Raw genomic sequence first — 17,529 nt, forward strand, 5'->3', positions numbered from 1 at the left:
AACACTATGTTATTTTTTTTAACAAAGGCAGATTTGTGAAAAAACTAAGGACCAGATAAAACTTCAGAAATGAAATACATTGTTAATAGAGAAAAATAATCTTCAGTAAATGTGTTTAAATAACAGGCTAGGCACTTAGTGAACCAACATTTATGTGTTTACTGCATACCAGATACTGTTTTTAGCAGAAAGTCTGTATTTTTTACTAATTCTCACAATAGCCCCTTGAAGTAGGTGCCATTATAATCTTTACAGAGAAAATGAATCATGTTCGTGTCTTTTCAGTCTTTTTATAATTAAATGAGACAAAAACAATAGTCAAAAAATAGATATTCAATAATTAGCTCTTTTTCTCCTTTCTATATCAGTATTTATTCCAGTACAATATGATTCAGGGACTTTGTAGAATAATCACAATAATCACGCCTGTAATCCCAGCACTTTGGGAGGCCAAGGCGGGCAGATCACAAGGTCAGGAGTTTGAGACCAGCCTGGCCAATATGGTGAAACCCCGTCTCTACTAAAAATACAAAAATTAGCTGGGTGTGGTGGCCTGCGCCTGTAGTCCCAGCTACTCGGGAGGCTGAGGCAGGAGAATTACTTGAACCTGGGAGGTGGAGGTTGCAGTGAGCCAAGATCTCACCACTGCACTTCACCCTGGGTAAGAGAGCAAGACACCATCTCAAAAAAAATAAAAAATAAATTAAAATAATTTAAGATATATATATGGCACCTTACAGTTTACAAAACATTTTAATACGTTCTCATTTGATCCACATCACAAACTTGTAAGATAAGCAAAGTACAAAACAGCAGTGCCCCCACCTTATTAGTGGGTAATACATTCTCTTATTTTTTTGAGACAGGGTCTCGCTCTGTTGCCCAGGCTGGAGTGCAGTCGCACAATATCAGCTCACTGTAGTCCCCAGCTCCCAGGCTTGAGCGATCCTCCCACCTCAACATCCCAAGGAGCTGAGACTACTGGCTAAAGCCACCATGCCTGGCTAATTTTTGCATTTTTTGGAGAGACGGGGTTTTGACATGTTGGCTAGGCTGGTTTTGAACTCCTGAGTTCAGGTGATCCACCAGCCTCAGCCTCCCAAAGTGCTGGGATCACAGGTGTGAGCCACCATGGCTGGCCTATTACGGGATACATTCTAAGACCCCCCTCCCCTGGCTCGGTGGATACCTGAAACCATGGATAGTGCTGAACCCTATATACACTATGCTTTTTCCTATACATACATGCTATGATAAGGTTTAATTTGTAAATTAAACAAAGTGAGATGAACAACAATAAAATAGAACAATTATAATATACAATAAAAATTATGGGAAAGTGGTCTCTATGGCCTATTCGCCCTTCTTGTGTTGATGTTGATGTGAGATGGTACCATGCCTGGGATGAGGTGAGGTTTACTTTCTGACCTTGAGTAACCACAGAAAGCAAAATCATGGATGGGGAGGGATGACTATATCGTTAAGAAAATGTATCTCAAACTTAGAAATAAGTGACTGTATGTCCTGTCAATGTTGTTTAATAGTCTAAGAAATATTTAGTTATCTGGACTGTACCTGCATTTGACTGTGCCATTTATTACTATTTGATTAGGGCCTGAACACTATGAAGTTATGTTGACTTGCGGATTTCTGACTGGTAAAAAGGTAACCTCAAGGTTATGGTTTTATAGCCCTATAGGACATTAACCAGTTTTGTATCTGTTAGCAAAAGCACTGTAGCTTGCCAGGGCTTAGCGAAAGCGTGACACTCAATTGCTCCACTGCCCCCACTCCCATCTTCGTGGCATGCTTAGAAGACACTGAACAAATCATCTAAGCTCAATCCACTGTTCTGGCAAAGGGCACTGTGACACAGCAAGGGCCTCTCTGCCCCATTGGAGAGGCCTAGAGTCTACTGCGATTGGACCCTGGTGACGTCATCCAGCAAGAAGTATGCTGCTGTCAGAACAATTTCAAACAGTGCTAGGGGGAGTAGACACAGAAAAGAAAGTGAGGAGGACGAAAGGGAGAGGAAATTAAGGAACCCCCTAAATATTCCAGTGTTTTAGTCATTTGAATTTTATTTTTTATGATCGACTAAAATCTGAAATGCAATCAGCCTCAATGATTGAAGAATCCACCCTGGCCAGGGAGTAGGGGATTCGACAGGAGTGAGAAAAAGGATTCTAATCCTGAGTAATTAGGAATGACACTATTTCTTCAACTGTAACAAAATGGAATCATGCCTCCCCCAAAGGCTGTCTGTGGATTAAATGAGAACATGAGTGAAAGGGTCTGGCACGGAGCAGGTACTTGATAAGTGAAGCTGTGATTATTCTAATTCCTCGTGTGCAAGCCAGGGCTGGAACTGTGTCCATTAGACCTGCCACCCCTACCCTACCTCCACCACACATCACCCACCCTGGTTCTCCAGATATTTTCATCCAAAGTCTGTAAGAAAAGTATTGGCCTTATGCTACTGCCTACAGGGAGGTCCCTCTGTTGGATGGAATGACTGAGGCTGCAGCCCTGGGCCCCACACTCCAGGGTGGACCCAGCACCCACACAGCATGCCTCTGACTGCTCTTTTGAGCACTGTGAACATTCTATTTTGAGTTGTCCATCTTCACTCATGTCCCAAAAAGTCAATGAAAGCAGCTGATGGTGCAGCCTCCATGTGCTGACATCTTGGATAGGGCCTAAACTTGAACATCTCGGCGTCCAGGAATAAAGGAAGGGCAGGCTCCTAACCCCCCAAACCCCAAATCACCCTGGGAGGCAAATGCCTTCTCTGCCACTTCGGCCAGGGGACTTTGTAACACAACTATGCAGTGTGGTCTGAGGTTAAATTCATTTCTAGACTGATTTCAAAGATGGCAATGGGCCTGAGGTCTGCTACCAGCTGGAGCAAGGCCCCCAAGCCGGCCCCCGTCAGGACTACCTCATCCTGACCTAGATCTAAGACCTGTAATGTAAATTGTGGGGTCTACTGCAAAGTAAAATATAAGGCCCTTTGTTGAAAGATGATTAATTTTAAGACAGCAACAGCAGAGCATTAAACCAAGCATGAGGCCATCCTGAACGTGGGGCCCTGTGTGACTCATGGGTCACACACCCACAAAGCTGGCCCTGCCTAAACCATTTGGTTCTCTGTGCTCTTCCAAAGCTGGAGTGACAAGCCATCACAGCACCACTGTCCTCTCTCTGTGGGCAGAAAAAGGGAGGAGGCCAAGAGGTCTCAACCACCTAGAGAGGAAGGTGGGATGGCCCCATGGCAGAGGCCAGGATGCCTGCAGGGTGACTTGGTTTTTTCCACTTGCTGGGAAAACAGCTCAGAGCATGTCTCCTGTGACCAGAGGATCGATGATAATGTCATTATATATGGAGGCTCAATTACGACCTTTCTTTTCCGGTTCTAATTTTGCAACTCATTTTACACAGCAGGGCACGTGACCAGGATCTCTTTGGGTCTGAAATCCCCCAGGGAAACAAATGAACACAGTTTCCCAAATTGTCCCCAGGGCAGCCTTCCTTCCAGAAGGCATCACAGGTGCCTGAGAAACCAACCCCCCTGGCATCCTAAGGCTGACTTGTACCTCACAAGGCTGGTGTGAGAATTTGGGGAGGTCCTGGGTATAAAGCCCAGAGCACTGCCTGGCTCATAATCAGCACTCAGTAAGTTTAGATATTATTAGTGTTAGTCATAAACGACTCTTCCGTTTTCATATTTTTTATTGCTTTTGTTGTTCTGCCAAATGCATGTTTATTCAGTATTTCCCACACCCAAAATTGATATTTATGTTGTTCCTATGCCAGAAATACCTTTTCCCATATGTGCCCCCATTCCTTCAGTCAGGCTCCTGATGTGTCCCATGCAGGCCATGAGGAAACCTGGATGAGGAAGGCAGGGGTCTGCCTCTGAGGTCTCACAGTCTGCTGTAGGGATCACCACTTTGACAATGTCCCTGTACCTACAAAAAATATTAGTATGTGCACACCAATATAGAGATGTATTTATAAGTTTTAGACACAGTTGTCCCTCCATATCCATGGGGATTAATTCTATGATCCTCTCTGGGTACCAAAATTCGTAGATGCTCAAGTCCCTGATATAAAATAGCATAGTCTTTGCATATAACCTATGCACATCCTCCTGTATACTCTTTTTTTTTCTTTTTTCTTTTTTGAGATGGAGTCTTTGCTCTTGTCGCCCAGGCTGGAGTGCAATGGCACAATCTCAGCTCCCAGGTTCAAGTAATTCTCCTTCCTCAGCCTCCTTAGTAGTTGGGATTACAGGCACACACCACCACATCTGGCTAATCTTTGTAGTTTCAGTAGCGATGGGGTTTTCACCATGTTGGCCAGGCTGGTCTTGAACTCCTGACCTCAGGTGATCCACCCACCCAGGCCTCCCAAAATGCTGAGATTACAGGTGTGAGCCACCGTGCCCACCTGATGTCAATCATTTTTGAAGAGGATGGCAACCTAATTGAGACTTGTTCTTTTTATTTAATTTAATACTTTATGTTTTGGGTTTTTTTTTTTTTAATTTGTATTCTTTCTCTGGAAGAGAAGCTGTTACATTTTTTGCAAACGAGTTCAAACCCTACTGATACTCTTGATTTTGAAATTTTTAAAGAGTTTAAACAATCTACTTCCAGACTTTTTAATGCACATAGATATGAGATGTGATAGAGTTGGAGCTCATTTTCACGAACAGCATCACATAACAGTCACAACAGTTCCAAACATTTGTTTTCAAAAATCAACTTTTCCCCCGGAACCTATTTTTAAAATTACCATTATGTCCCACACTGCATGTTAGTTTCAAAAAGCGATTATTTCCTCTCCTTTTACTATGAAGTCAGTTTATTTTCTCTAAAATATTTGTTAGGTAACATATTACTGACAGCCAATTGTCATCACAGAACAGTTCAAGTTTGAACAGTTGTCTATCAATTTAAAATGCAGAATTCATCTTCAAGCTTGACAGCACTTAAGCATATGACCAAAACACGTTTATGGTGACTCCCCATCCCATTACAAAACAAGAATTCTGCACTCGTAGGTCCTGTTTTGGTAACACTTAGTACATTGATGGTATACCATCACAGATTGTGCACTGCTGTATTTGCTACAACGACTCACCAGTAAGTGATACAGTGAGGGAATTTCATTTTATGGTACTATGTATGTATTTTTACCCAGTAATCTTTTTATTCTAGTCAAAGCAGTAACTTATTAGTGAGGACACATCCATGGTTTTTTTTCAAAGCATTATTTTTACCAAAGAATTAATTTTCTGTTGAGAATATCTTCACTGGTACGTTTTTCTTTCTACGGTACATATACACACACAGCAACTATGTATATTTCATAACTGTAACAATCTAATAAATAGGGTAAGATGTGTTTTTTTAAAAATCTATATTGTATCCAGTTGCCCAAGGCTTCAAAATTTGTTTTAACACTTGGCACTGTTTTCTATCCATCTTCCAACAGTGTGTGCAGACAATTACCTATTCTTTTTGTTGCTGTGTGATTTTCCTTGTTTTATTTTAGTCATTTATGGCATGTGGCTCTTCACTAGTAAGAAACCAAAAAAAAAAGAAGAGGAAAATCTGTAAATGTTTATCATCACATTTAGTGAAGTTTTGAGAGGTGTTGAATTCAGAACAATAATTCAAGGTGTTGAATTATTTCAAACGTTGCTTTTAAAGAGTGTGGTAAGGCTGGGCACAGTGGGTCATACCTATAATTGCAGCACTTTGGGAGACCAAGGTGGGAAGATCACTTTTAGTTTGAAACTAGCCTGGCCTACGTGGTGAAACTCCATCCCTATTAAAAGTACAAAAAAAAAAAAAAAATAGACGGGGATGGTGGTGGGCGCCTGTAATCTCAGCTACTCGGGAAGCTGAGGCAGGAGAATGGCTTGAACCTGGGACGGGGAGGTAGAGGTTACAGTGAGCCAAGATCATACCACTGCACTCTAGCCTGGGTGACAGAGCGGGACTCCGTCTTAAAAAAAAAAAAAAAAAAAAAAAAAAGTGTAGTACTTTGTCACTATGGACTGAATGCATAGTTTTTAAATGTCTTGCTAATCCATATGGTCTCATTAGCTTATGTCGGAATGTACCACTGCACCTGGGAGTGGAGGTTATTATTACTAGAAGAGGTCCACATAAATCCATATTTGATATAGACTTCTTGATCATTTCAATGTTGTGTCTTGTCAGATCCAATTAGATTGTTATTATTTTTCTCTCACAATGGAGCTATGAAGAGTCCTTACTGTCTGGGGACTTTACTTTATCTGACAGCCTGTTGTCAGGCAGATTTCAAAGTCTGGTTTTGTTACTTGCTAGCTCCATGACCTTAGAGGACGATCATGACAGCACATTAGAAGGGAACAAGTAAGCAAAGGGCCCCTTTCAACCCCACTGTGCTGGGTCTACCCTGTCAACTCTCAGGAGACCGCCCATACAGTATGTGACAGGTGACACATTAGTGAGGGGACTAATTCCATGAGTGGTGGAATTTTATTCCATCCATGAATAAAATATTAGGAAGGCTAACGTCTTACTTTTAGATTTAAAAAAATCCATCTAAGTAGAACATTTAATATTTTCTTCTTACATCCTAATGAATCATCCCACATACTCCAGATTGAAGATGCCTTCTCTACTAAAATGTCCAGGGAGCAATTTATCAAAGTAGATTGTAGAGTTATCACTACAATCTATCATTTTAACCCTCTTGCAACCCAATGCGTTTTCCTAAATGAGAGAGGATGGCCTGAAGTTAAAGCTGGCCCCTGGACCCCAGCTTCACTGGGCATGACCAGGGGAATGTCCCATGGGGGAGGGGAAAGCAGATGTCATCTGTCCTGGGTAGTGGCCACGAGTACTTGAGAACTTCTGGGCTAGACAGAGAAACTAACACATAAACAAACGTGGTGAATGCTATTGTAAAGATACATACAAGGGCCTGCATGAGGCAGAATATGGGAAAATTCAAGAAGGCTTCAGAGCAGAGGTGATGGGACCTTTGAACTGAGCTTTTAAAGGTCAGAATGTCAATGAGAGAGAAAGCAACCATGCCACAGATTACAGCATCTGGGAGCTAGGGAGTGAACGGTGAAATGTTTGGGGAATGTCAAGATTTTCAGAGTTGATCAGAAGGAATGGAGTGAAATTGGCTTCTATTAACCTAGGCCTGCCTCCGGTTAGCACTGTGCAGTGTTTCCATAAGACAGAATTGGGGATGTTTTATTTCTCTGGTGAGAAATGGTATGTCCTACTGTTATCCTCCTTAGTACTTGGGTCTGAAAAATTGTGAAGAAACTTGAAAGCCATGTTAGAGAGTTGGACTTAGTCCAGGATGCATTTGACAGTATCTTACAGGCAGGGATGTGGCATGATTAGATATCTCCCACAGCACTGCTGAGGATATGCTGAAATACAGTCCAAATTCCACTGGCATCGAATCACCTGGAAAGCTTGTTAAAAAGCCAGATTACTGAGCCCCACACCAGATCTTCAGAATCTGGATTTTGGCCAGGGGTTGCATATACACAACAATCTGTATTTCAACAAACTCTCCAGCTAAATTTTTTCCTTATCTATCACCCAGCTGCCTCCTCCCCACTCCAAAACAACTCAGGCACACATTAAAATTTGAGAACATTAAAATTGAGTGCAGAGTCCTCTGGGCTGGAAGGGCAGCCCCTTCAGGAGATGCACTCACCTTGCTCCTCCCCAGCACCTGCCAAGTAACGTTCCAGTGGGAGCCCTAAGCCAGGAATAACAGCCAAACCGTCGCCTGCCCCCACCTCCTCCTAAAGTCCTCCTGTACTGGGGAAAGGCCTCTGGAGGACCTGAGGAGGGCACATTCTCTGCTCCCTGGAACACAACATGTTTTCAGCCATCCAGACCCAACTTCAAATAGCACCTCTCAGCAGGGCGTGGTGGCTCACCCTGTAATCCCAGCATTTAGAGAAGCCAAGGTGGGAGGGTTGCTGGAGGCCAGGAGCTCAAGACAAGCCTGGGCAACATAGTGAGACCCTATCTCTACCAAAAATCTACATATATACACACAATAGCATCTTCTCCTTGATTCCTCCTCCAACTTCTACCAGCCAGGACCACTGCTTCCTTTCCAGCCTTGGAATTCGTTTATTACCACGACTGTACATGAGAAACTTAATAATACTGTATATGAGCTTCTTTTTTTTTTTTTTTTTGAAATGGAGTTTTGCTCCTTTGCCTGGGCTGGAGTGCAGCGGTGCAATCTCGGCTCACTGTAACCTCCAGCTCCCAGGTTCAAGTGATTCTCCCTCCTGAGAGGTTGGGATTATAAGCATGCACCACTACATCCTGCTAATTTTTGTATTTTTTAATTAATTAATTTTTTTTTTTTTGAGACAAAGTCTTGCTCTTGTAGCCCAGGCTGGAGTCCAGTGGCACGATCTCGGCTCACTGCAATCTCTACCTCCCAGGTTCAAGTGATTCCCCTGCCTCATCTTCCTGAGTAGCTGGGACTACAGGCACCTGCCACCATGCCTGGCTAATTTTTGTATTTTTAGTAGAGATGGGGTTTCACCATATTAGCCAGGCTTGTCTTGAATTCCTGACCTTGTGATCCACCTGCCTTGGCCTCCCAAAGTGCTGGGATTACAGGTGTGAGCCACTGCACCCAGCCAGTTTTATTTTTTATTTTAAATTTCCTTATTGTTTAAGACACTTTATTTTTTATAATAGAAACAGGGTTTCACCATATTACCCAGGCTGGCCTTGAATATCTAGGCTCAAGCAATCTGCCCGCCTTGGCCTCCCAAAGTGCTGGGATTACAGGTGTGAGCCACTGCACCCAGCCAGTTTTATTTTTTATTTTAAATTTCCTTATTGTTTAAGACACTTTATTTTTTATAATAGAAACAGGGTTTCACCATATTACCCAGACTGGCCTTGAATATCTAGGCTCAAGCAATCTGCCCGCCTTGGCCTCCCAAAGTGCTGGGGTTACAGGCATGAGCCACCACACCTGACCTGGTTTAACAAAAGTGGATTCCTGGGGCTCATCTCAGACCAAATGAATCAAAATTGCCAGTGGTCAACATCCTTCCTGCCTCTCCCAGGCCTTGCCTCTGCTGGCCTGTTTCCTCTCTCCTATGCCCAACAGAGATGCGGGAATAAAGGCCCCTCAACTGCCTGTGTTCATGAAAACTCATCGCTGCAACTGGGCTGCAAAAGTTCAGAAGACCATGTATTTGCCATTTCATTAGTTTTAAGATGGTCCCTACCTGGGCATATTGTTCTCTCTAGTGGAAGTAAAAACAATCACTTGTAGTTTGTCAAATGTTGATTTTTTTCCAACAATAATCCTATGGGATATCATTAGCACCATTTTATTTGTGAAAATACTGTGGCTCAGAAGGTTTAAGAAATTTACTTGTGATTCTAAGTCCCATCAGTTTCCTGTTCTCCAGTCCTTGGAGGCCAGGTTCCAGATAAATATAAAAACCTTGATCTGGAGGTTAAGTACCTCTCCTTTCTACCTGGGGACAGGTGTGCAGAAAGAACTAATGGCTCCACCTGATGCTGGGTGACACTGTAGTGAGCCCATGAGCATCAGCCTGCATTTTATTTCAGGTAGTTTTTATACAAAAACATCTTGATGAGGCTTTTTTTTTTTAGATGGAGTTTTACTCTTTGCTGGAGTATAATGGGGCAATCTTGGCTTACTGCAACCTCTGCCCCCTGGGTTCAAGTGACTCTCCTGCCTCAGCCTCCTCGAGTAGCTGGAATTACAGGCAGCCCCACCATGCCGGCTAATTTTTTTGTATTTTTAGTAGAAACGGGGTTTTACCATGTTAGCCAGGCTGGTTTCGAACTCCTGACCTCAGGTGATCCACCTCCTCGGCCTCCCAAGGCTTTTATATTAGAACTTCAGACAAAGGAATGGAGATGAACTGAATATATGTGGAATATATATAATATGTACTGAATACATATAATGTAGATGTAATTAGATATGTTAATTAAGCAGTTCTCATTTTCACTTGTTGCATAAAATTCCCTTGCCTGAAAATTGTTGTTCTCATTTTAAAAATGAGGAAACTGGACTCACTAAGATCAGATGACTTATCTATGTTAGCAAGTGGCAGAACTAGAATTTAAAGCCTGAATGTTAATCCTGTACTCTTGAAATAAAAAGACTAACAATAACAAGTGTTGGTGAGAGAACTGGAGAACTGGAGTTCTGTGGGAGAACTGGAAACCTTATACCCTGTTGATGGGCATGCAAAATGTCACAACCACCTTGTAAAACAGTGTGGCAGTTTCTTCTAGAGTTAAATGTATTCTTATCATATGACTTAGCAATCTTATTCATAGATGTGTATCTAATAGAAATGAAACATATATCCAACACAAAGACTATATACTATGTTGATAGCAGTTTTGTTCCCAATAGTCCAACACTGGAAACTACCAAAATGTCTAACGATAGGTGAATAAAATAAACTGAGGTATGTCTGTACAATGGAATACTACTTAGCAACAAAAAAACACAATGAAAAAGACTCACAATGTGGATGAATCTCAGAAATGTTAAAGAAGCCAAACATCAAAGAGTACATATTCTGATTCCATTTACTGAAAGTTTTAGAAAAGGTGAAACTAATCTGTAGGGATGTATGTGCAAGAATTACGTTATAAAACAGTCTGTTTTTAAATCTCCATTTGACAGCTGAGAAACTGAAAGGTCAAATAGCTTGTCCAGGATTCCACAGCCAGAAAACAGTGTACTGGGGACAGGCAAGCTTGTACTGGAGCTTGTCTACCTAATCTCCAGTCCGTGCTGAATCTGGACCTACCCTTCTCCTCTTGATCTTGTGCTGTCCTGTTTGACTTTGCTCATTTTTCTGGCTCCCTCTTCTCTTTGAGAAGGCATCCACTTACTTTGCCCAGAGTCTAAGCCTGGGCTTACTGTTTCCTTCTACAAGTAACTTGATATCCTGTAAGACTGACGTCATTTGGAGTTTTCTGCTTTTGCTCTACATCTTTAATTTCACTTGATATTCCCTTTTCCCATCTTTGCTGTTTTCTCTCCAATCTCCTAATGCTCCTGCTGCTTGCTCTCCTCCAATCTTCTCTTTTGCTTTCTCCTGGTCTCACTCTGTCTACACCTGTACCTTGCTGCTTGAGTGGGAACTTTTTTTTTTCTTTTGAGACCCAAGTCTCACTCTGTCACTTAGGCTGGAGTGCAGTGGTGCAATCTCAGCTCACTTCAACCTCTGCCTCCCAGGTTCAAGCGATTCTCGTGTCTCAGCCTCATGAGTAGCTCACATGCCATCGTATGTGGCTAATTTTTGTATTTTTGGTAGAGACAGGGTTTCACCACATTGGCCAGGCTAGCCTTGAACTCCTGGCCTCAAATGATCCTCCTGCTTCGGCCTCCCAAAGTCCTGGGATTACAGGCAGGAGGCACTGTGCCCAGTCATTGGATGGGAACTTCCTTTTAGGCTGAGATTCTCACACAAACATACTCTTTGATAAGGAAGCTCTGGCCCTCCTAAGGTTGGCAGATTTAGGGTGACAGGATGACGAGTTAAATGTCAGTTTCAGGTATACAACAATTTTTTAGTATAAGTAAGTCCCAAATATTGCATAGGACATACTTATACTAAAAAAATGGTTGCTTATCTGAAATTCAAGTTTAACCAAATGTCTATTTTTTGTCTGGAAACTCTAGGCCCTCCCAATATGCCATCATTTTGGTAAAAAAGAAGAGGGTTTTGACAGAAACTCCAAGAAAACAATCTCCCTGGGGAGGAAAGTAGGCTGGCCCTTCAGTGTTTCTTCACTCACCTGCCTCTCACGGTGCTCATGCGGTTTCAGCCTTGATCCCTAAGTGTTTCCTATTGGTCTCCCTGGCACTCTGCCCTGTCCTTCATCTCCTTAACTCCTGCCACCTTTCCTGGTCTCCTACCCACTCATGTTGCTCCAAGCAGGTGGCTTGATCCACTTTCTTTAGCCTTACACATATTATACCTTCTCAACTCCAACTTGCCTTTGCTCTAGGTAGATAGCCTGCCCAATCTGGGAAGGCCCTGGGACTCACCATGCCGAGATCAAAGCCCTAGTCCACAAGACATCAGTGCATTCCACTAATCCAGAGGCTTTCACTCTTCCTTGTTACTACCTACTATGTGTGAGTCACATGAATAGACCCAGGGTGGAAGCTGAACAGGTTTCTGATCTACTAGGTGGTTTTCAAGTGGTCACTTAGAAATATATCCTCAGTTGGCAAAGGGCAAAAAGGGCCTATGTTTAGTCTATGTCAATAAGATTCTGGTAATTGTTCCCGGCAAGGAACAAAGGAAATCTTCTATTAAGCTACCTGGTGAGAGATTTTGCAATTCTATTTCCTTTAAGATTTGCAGGCACAAAATGTGCGTAAATGAGTTGGTCTTTGGAAAGCTAAGCGAAAAGTAGTTTGTGGGCACAGTTGGCTAGTTTATAGCCACAATACTTTAGAGGGAACAAAGCAAGCATTTAAGTTTGTTTTGGACATTGGTCCAGAAATAAAGGTGGGATCAATCAATCAGTCCATCAATATAGCACCATTTCCCTGTAGGAACAGCAGTAAAAAACCTATCTACCCAGTTTTAGGGAAGACACATAAAACAAACAAGAAAATCTTGTATAAGCCTGGGGGCTCAGTGGCTCATGCCTGTAATCCCAGTACTTTGGGAGGTGGAGGTGGGCGGATCACTTGAAGTCAGGAGTTAGAGACCAACCTAGGCAACATGGTGAAACCTGGTCTCTAATATAAATACAAAAATTAGCCAGGCATGGTGGCAGGTGCCTGTAATCCCAGCTACTTGGGAAGCTGAGGGAGGAGAATCACTTGAACACAGAGGCAGAGGTTTCAGTGAGCCAAGATCGCATCACTGCACTCCAGCCTGGGCAACAGAGTGAGATTCTATCTCAAAAAAAAAAAAAAAAAAAAAAGACGATTGGAAGAAAACACACCAAATCCCAAATCAGAGGTGAAAGAGTGAACTAATCTTAAAATCACAGTACTATTTTATTCACGTGTCTACCCCAATCCCTTCTCAACCCCTTCTTCCAGGATAGTCATGATAAGGGAAAAGACCAGGGGTCAGGTGTAGAAAGCAGATAGTGTTGCAGGTGTGACCACCGGCCCAGTTAAGGAGTTGGACTGACTTTCCCAAACTGTGTTCCAGATGTTAACATGTGTGCCAAGGTCAAAAAAGCTTGGAAAACTCTGCTTTTAATAGCTTTCCCCTGGAAACACACACTGCATTTCTTAAAGATGCAGAGAAATGTTGAAATAAGGGAACCTGTTGAACTTCATCAGGTCCCGTATTTCCCATCTTTATTGAGCACAGCTCCTTCTTGACACAGAGCATCCTACAGAGATGCTGTTCTGCATTCTGCATCCTACGGAGACATTCTGTCCTGTGGAGTGTCAGCTTGGGAAACACAGACTGCAAAAATCATCTGTCAGGAACTTCCCCGGCCTCTCACTGCCGTCCTCTGACCGGCTTGCCTTCCTCCATGGCCTCGGGCCAACTTAAACACTTAAACCTAGTTCTGTTTTAGACAGGAAGCCTAAAAACAGCCTCTGCTGTATGCAAGGCTTAGTATCAGGCTCCATTCTTGGGTATTCTTGGTCTCTTGCCTAGAATCCTTCTGGTTTTTCTGCCCAGTCTCTGTTTGTTGCTAGATATGTGTTCCTGACCATTTTTCCTGGAGAATTCTGAGCCTGGCTTCTTAAAACCCAGACTCTGAACCTGACCTGCTTCTTTCAGGTGTGCCTGCTGGTTGGCACACCTCTACCTGCTGCTCCCTCCCTTTCTGGGTGTGACCTCTGATCTGCTGGTTTCCCGTACCTGTGCCCCTCCCACGTAGAAACATCCCTGCCCCTCTCCTGGGCGTAATGTCTCCTCCCTCCAAGGCCAGCTCAGCTCTCTGCACACTTTTGTTGGTTAATCTTCAGATGTTTTTCTAAAGAGTTGCATTTTTTGGTAATAAAATAGGCAATGACAAATTGCAGGTAATAAATCTGTCAGGGCTTGAGTGGAGTCTCTGCTGGATAGCAACACTGTCTCCAAGGTAGGGGACAACTCCAGCGTGTACAGTGGCATCAAAAAAATGGAGGCAGACTATTTACATGCCGCTCCTAGACCTGTGACCTTTAACCTCTCTGAGCTTCAATTTTCCCATCTATAAAGTGAGGATACTACCCGTCCCTGGCTACCGTAAAGGAGGCATTCAGAGGATTAAGATGAAATAAAGTACTATGGGCTCTTTAAAAGTGCACATCACCAAAACAATGCAAGGTGCTTGTTATCAGTGCTTTACGACTTTGTATCTTTCTGTCCACATCACAGGCTCAGAATGGGGCCAGAGGGAGGCAGTTGTTGATTTATTTAAAGACACAAATACATATTTTTTCAAAGGTTGACTCTACAAGTTTAAGCTATGAAGTGATAGTGACATCACTGGCCACACCCCCATCCATTCCAGTGAAATGAGAGTTTGTGTGAGTGAAGTGACCCATTCAGTTGCTGCTTTGGCTCAGAAGCACGACCATAAACCAGCCGGGGGTGACCGCTGTGCCTAGGGAGGTTTAGTTCCCTCTCTGGCTGAGATCAGCACCATGCCCAGGGTAGGAGGAGTCTGCCCCCCAGCCCCCACCAGAGTACAAGCCACAGACAGGGTGATGAGACAGCAGAGTGGGAGGGATGTAGCACCCCTCAGAGTCAACATTGGGAGAGGGAGTGACAGCATTTGCTCTGAAGTCAGAGGACTCTGATTCGAGTTGCAGCCCTGCCACTCACCAGCTGTGAGACCTCAGACATAGGACTTAGTTTCTCGGGCTCGTCTATTTCTTTCAGATGGTGATAATGGTGCCTACTTCATAGGCTGAAGTGGCAGCAGTATCAAAACTGCCAAAGCACTGTATGAACGCAAGCTGGAGGTGGTGCCGGTGAGGCCGCAGAAGTGGTGGAGGCAGCAGCAATAGTAAAATGCTGGTGGAGATGGAGGTGTTGTTGGTAGTTTTTTATAGCTAGGATTCCAGAAGAGAATAAGTGAGTCTGTCCCAAACCACCAGAATTAATATCTAAGCTAGACAGGAACCTTGAACCTCAAAGAGCCCAGAAGATGGCAAAGACCCCTATAGCGAAATGATCATTGGCCTCCTAGGTCCATGGGACTCTATTGCCCACTCCCTGGAGTTTAGGAAGACTTTCATCACAGCAGGCACACAGTACAGGCTGCAGGAAAACCTCTTTACTGGAGGAATGTCCCAGGGCACCAGCAGAGGGAGGAGGGGCAATGCTCGCTTTCTTTTTGTCTGGTGCTAGGTCACTGGACCACAGAGCTCAGGAGGCTACAGACAAGGCTGGGATCTGAACTTGAGTTCCAACCTACAATCTTCCACTTTCTGGTGAAGCCACCTTCAACCTTTCTGACAGCCACTCTCAAGTGAGGCCCAGGAGGGACTTTAACAAGATCCTTAGGAGATTAATATGCACATTAAAATTTAAGGGACACTGATATCAAGTGCTGTGTCTGGGCTTAAAGTCCCTCATTGGTCTCTGGTGTTCTTTTTTCCACAGTATTCAACTGAATATTCATTCCTGTTCATTCAATAGATATTTACTATGTACCTGCCTCGTGCTAGACACTGGAGATACAGCAGTAAATAACACTGACAGTCTAGGATCTCAATAGAGCTTATGGCATCGTTGTCAAAAGAGGTGAAAACCAAGATCCTGGTCACAGCCCATCTTCTGGGGCAGATGCTTACCTGGCTGAACTCTGAGATGCCCAGAGCACTGGACATTCATCATGACACCTTCCCCTGAAGACACCTCACCTTGTTGAACAGCAGAGCACAGAAAGGCGTTTAGGCTGCAGGTGCTGGAATACAGTGAGCACATTATGTGGAGCTGAATTGCTGTAAGGAACATGGCTGTGCTTTGAAGGACAGCCCGAAGTAAGCATCCAGAGTGATTCAGTGAGTTTCGAGTGCAGGCACATAACTCCACCTGTTATCACAGCCATGTAGGCATAACATGGGAAGGCTCATCATTTGGCTCTAAGCCACTATTGTCTGTAAAGGCATAACTGCCCTGCTGACACTGTACAGGCATACTTGCACCCAGAGAAAGACAGAGAGAGCAAGAGCTGTCTGTCTGTGCAGATGGACAGAGGGGAGCCAGGACATAACTCAGCCTGCTGGTGCCCAGACAGAGTTAAGCTGCTGACCCTGAAGGCAAGAGAGAGTCGGCCATGCAGCTCTGTGTGGGAGCAGCCGGAGTAAGCAGCCTAGACAGAGCTGACAGTGTGAGAGAGCTGCTGATGAGAGAGCTGCTGAATAAAGTCACGTCTTATTTAGATGCTGTCTCTGAGTGTTCTTCCAGCTCCCTGCCACCCACCCCCTCCTCGGACCTTAGCTGGGGCTGGAACTTGACAATTACTGAGCTGGGGCTAACTACTTTTCCTCCTGGCCACTGCCCTGGCCCTGTCTCTTCTCTACTTTTTCTCTCCCCTCCACTTCTTTCTCCTCTTCCAGAATTGTCTGACCCCAAAGAGGCCTCCTATATTCTTTCCTACCACTTTTTCCCGTTTCTTCCAGAAACCTCCACATGCATTTTACCAGTCTACACAGCAGAAACAACTGAGCATGCAACAGCTCTCAAGAGTTTCTGTTTAAAGCCAGGATGACACACACCCCTCACACACAGCACTTAGGAACAGCTCTAGTTTTGCAACGTTGACTTTTCCTTTTGAACACTCTAGCTCAAATGCATAGTTGGGGCAAGCCAATCATCCGCCCACAGGCGCCAGGACGCTGGGAGGCTTCCAGCTCCTCTGCTCTAGGAAGATTAAGCACAGCTGTGATGCTCTGCTGTGCCAGGCAACCCTGCAGCTGAATTACATTTTGAAGGTCCAAAGGCCCTCCCCTTCCTCTGGCAGATTCTGCCAACAGCAGCAAATGCAGGTCAAACTCCTGTGGGGACAGGGGGAGAACACGGAGCAAGCAGGGCTGTTTGAAGCAGCAGAATCCAAATTCATGCCTTGGCTATGAGGCAGAAATTTTAGAAACGGATTCCTACAGAGGGGAATACATCATTGAGTTGTCTCGAACTTGTGGTACAAGAGTGGAGGCTGCCCGAGTGCCCGGGCCCACAGTCCACCTCGGCTCCTCCCAACGTGAAACCAGAGCTAGACTCTTTATCCATGATCAGTGTTGTGGACAAAGCCCAGATCCCAACCTCTCCTGTAATTGCGATGGATATTGTGACCAGACTCTGTGCCCAGAGGACTGAACTTGATCTCCAGGATAGAATATCTGACATCGATTCTCTCTTACTAAGAAGAAAGAAAGAAAATTGCCTCTAGTTTTCCAAGTGAAGGAAACTTAGCTGGACTCCCTCTTTCTAAGCCCCGTTTATAACAAAGCTAACATGAATGGACTAATACACGT

This window comes from Aotus nancymaae, unplaced genomic scaffold (assembly GCF_030222135.1).
Source record: "Aotus nancymaae isolate 86718 unplaced genomic scaffold, 86718_ANA_hifiasm-v0.15.2.pri h1tg000057l, whole genome shotgun sequence".
Taxonomy (NCBI): domain Eukaryota; kingdom Metazoa; phylum Chordata; class Mammalia; order Primates; family Aotidae; genus Aotus; species Aotus nancymaae.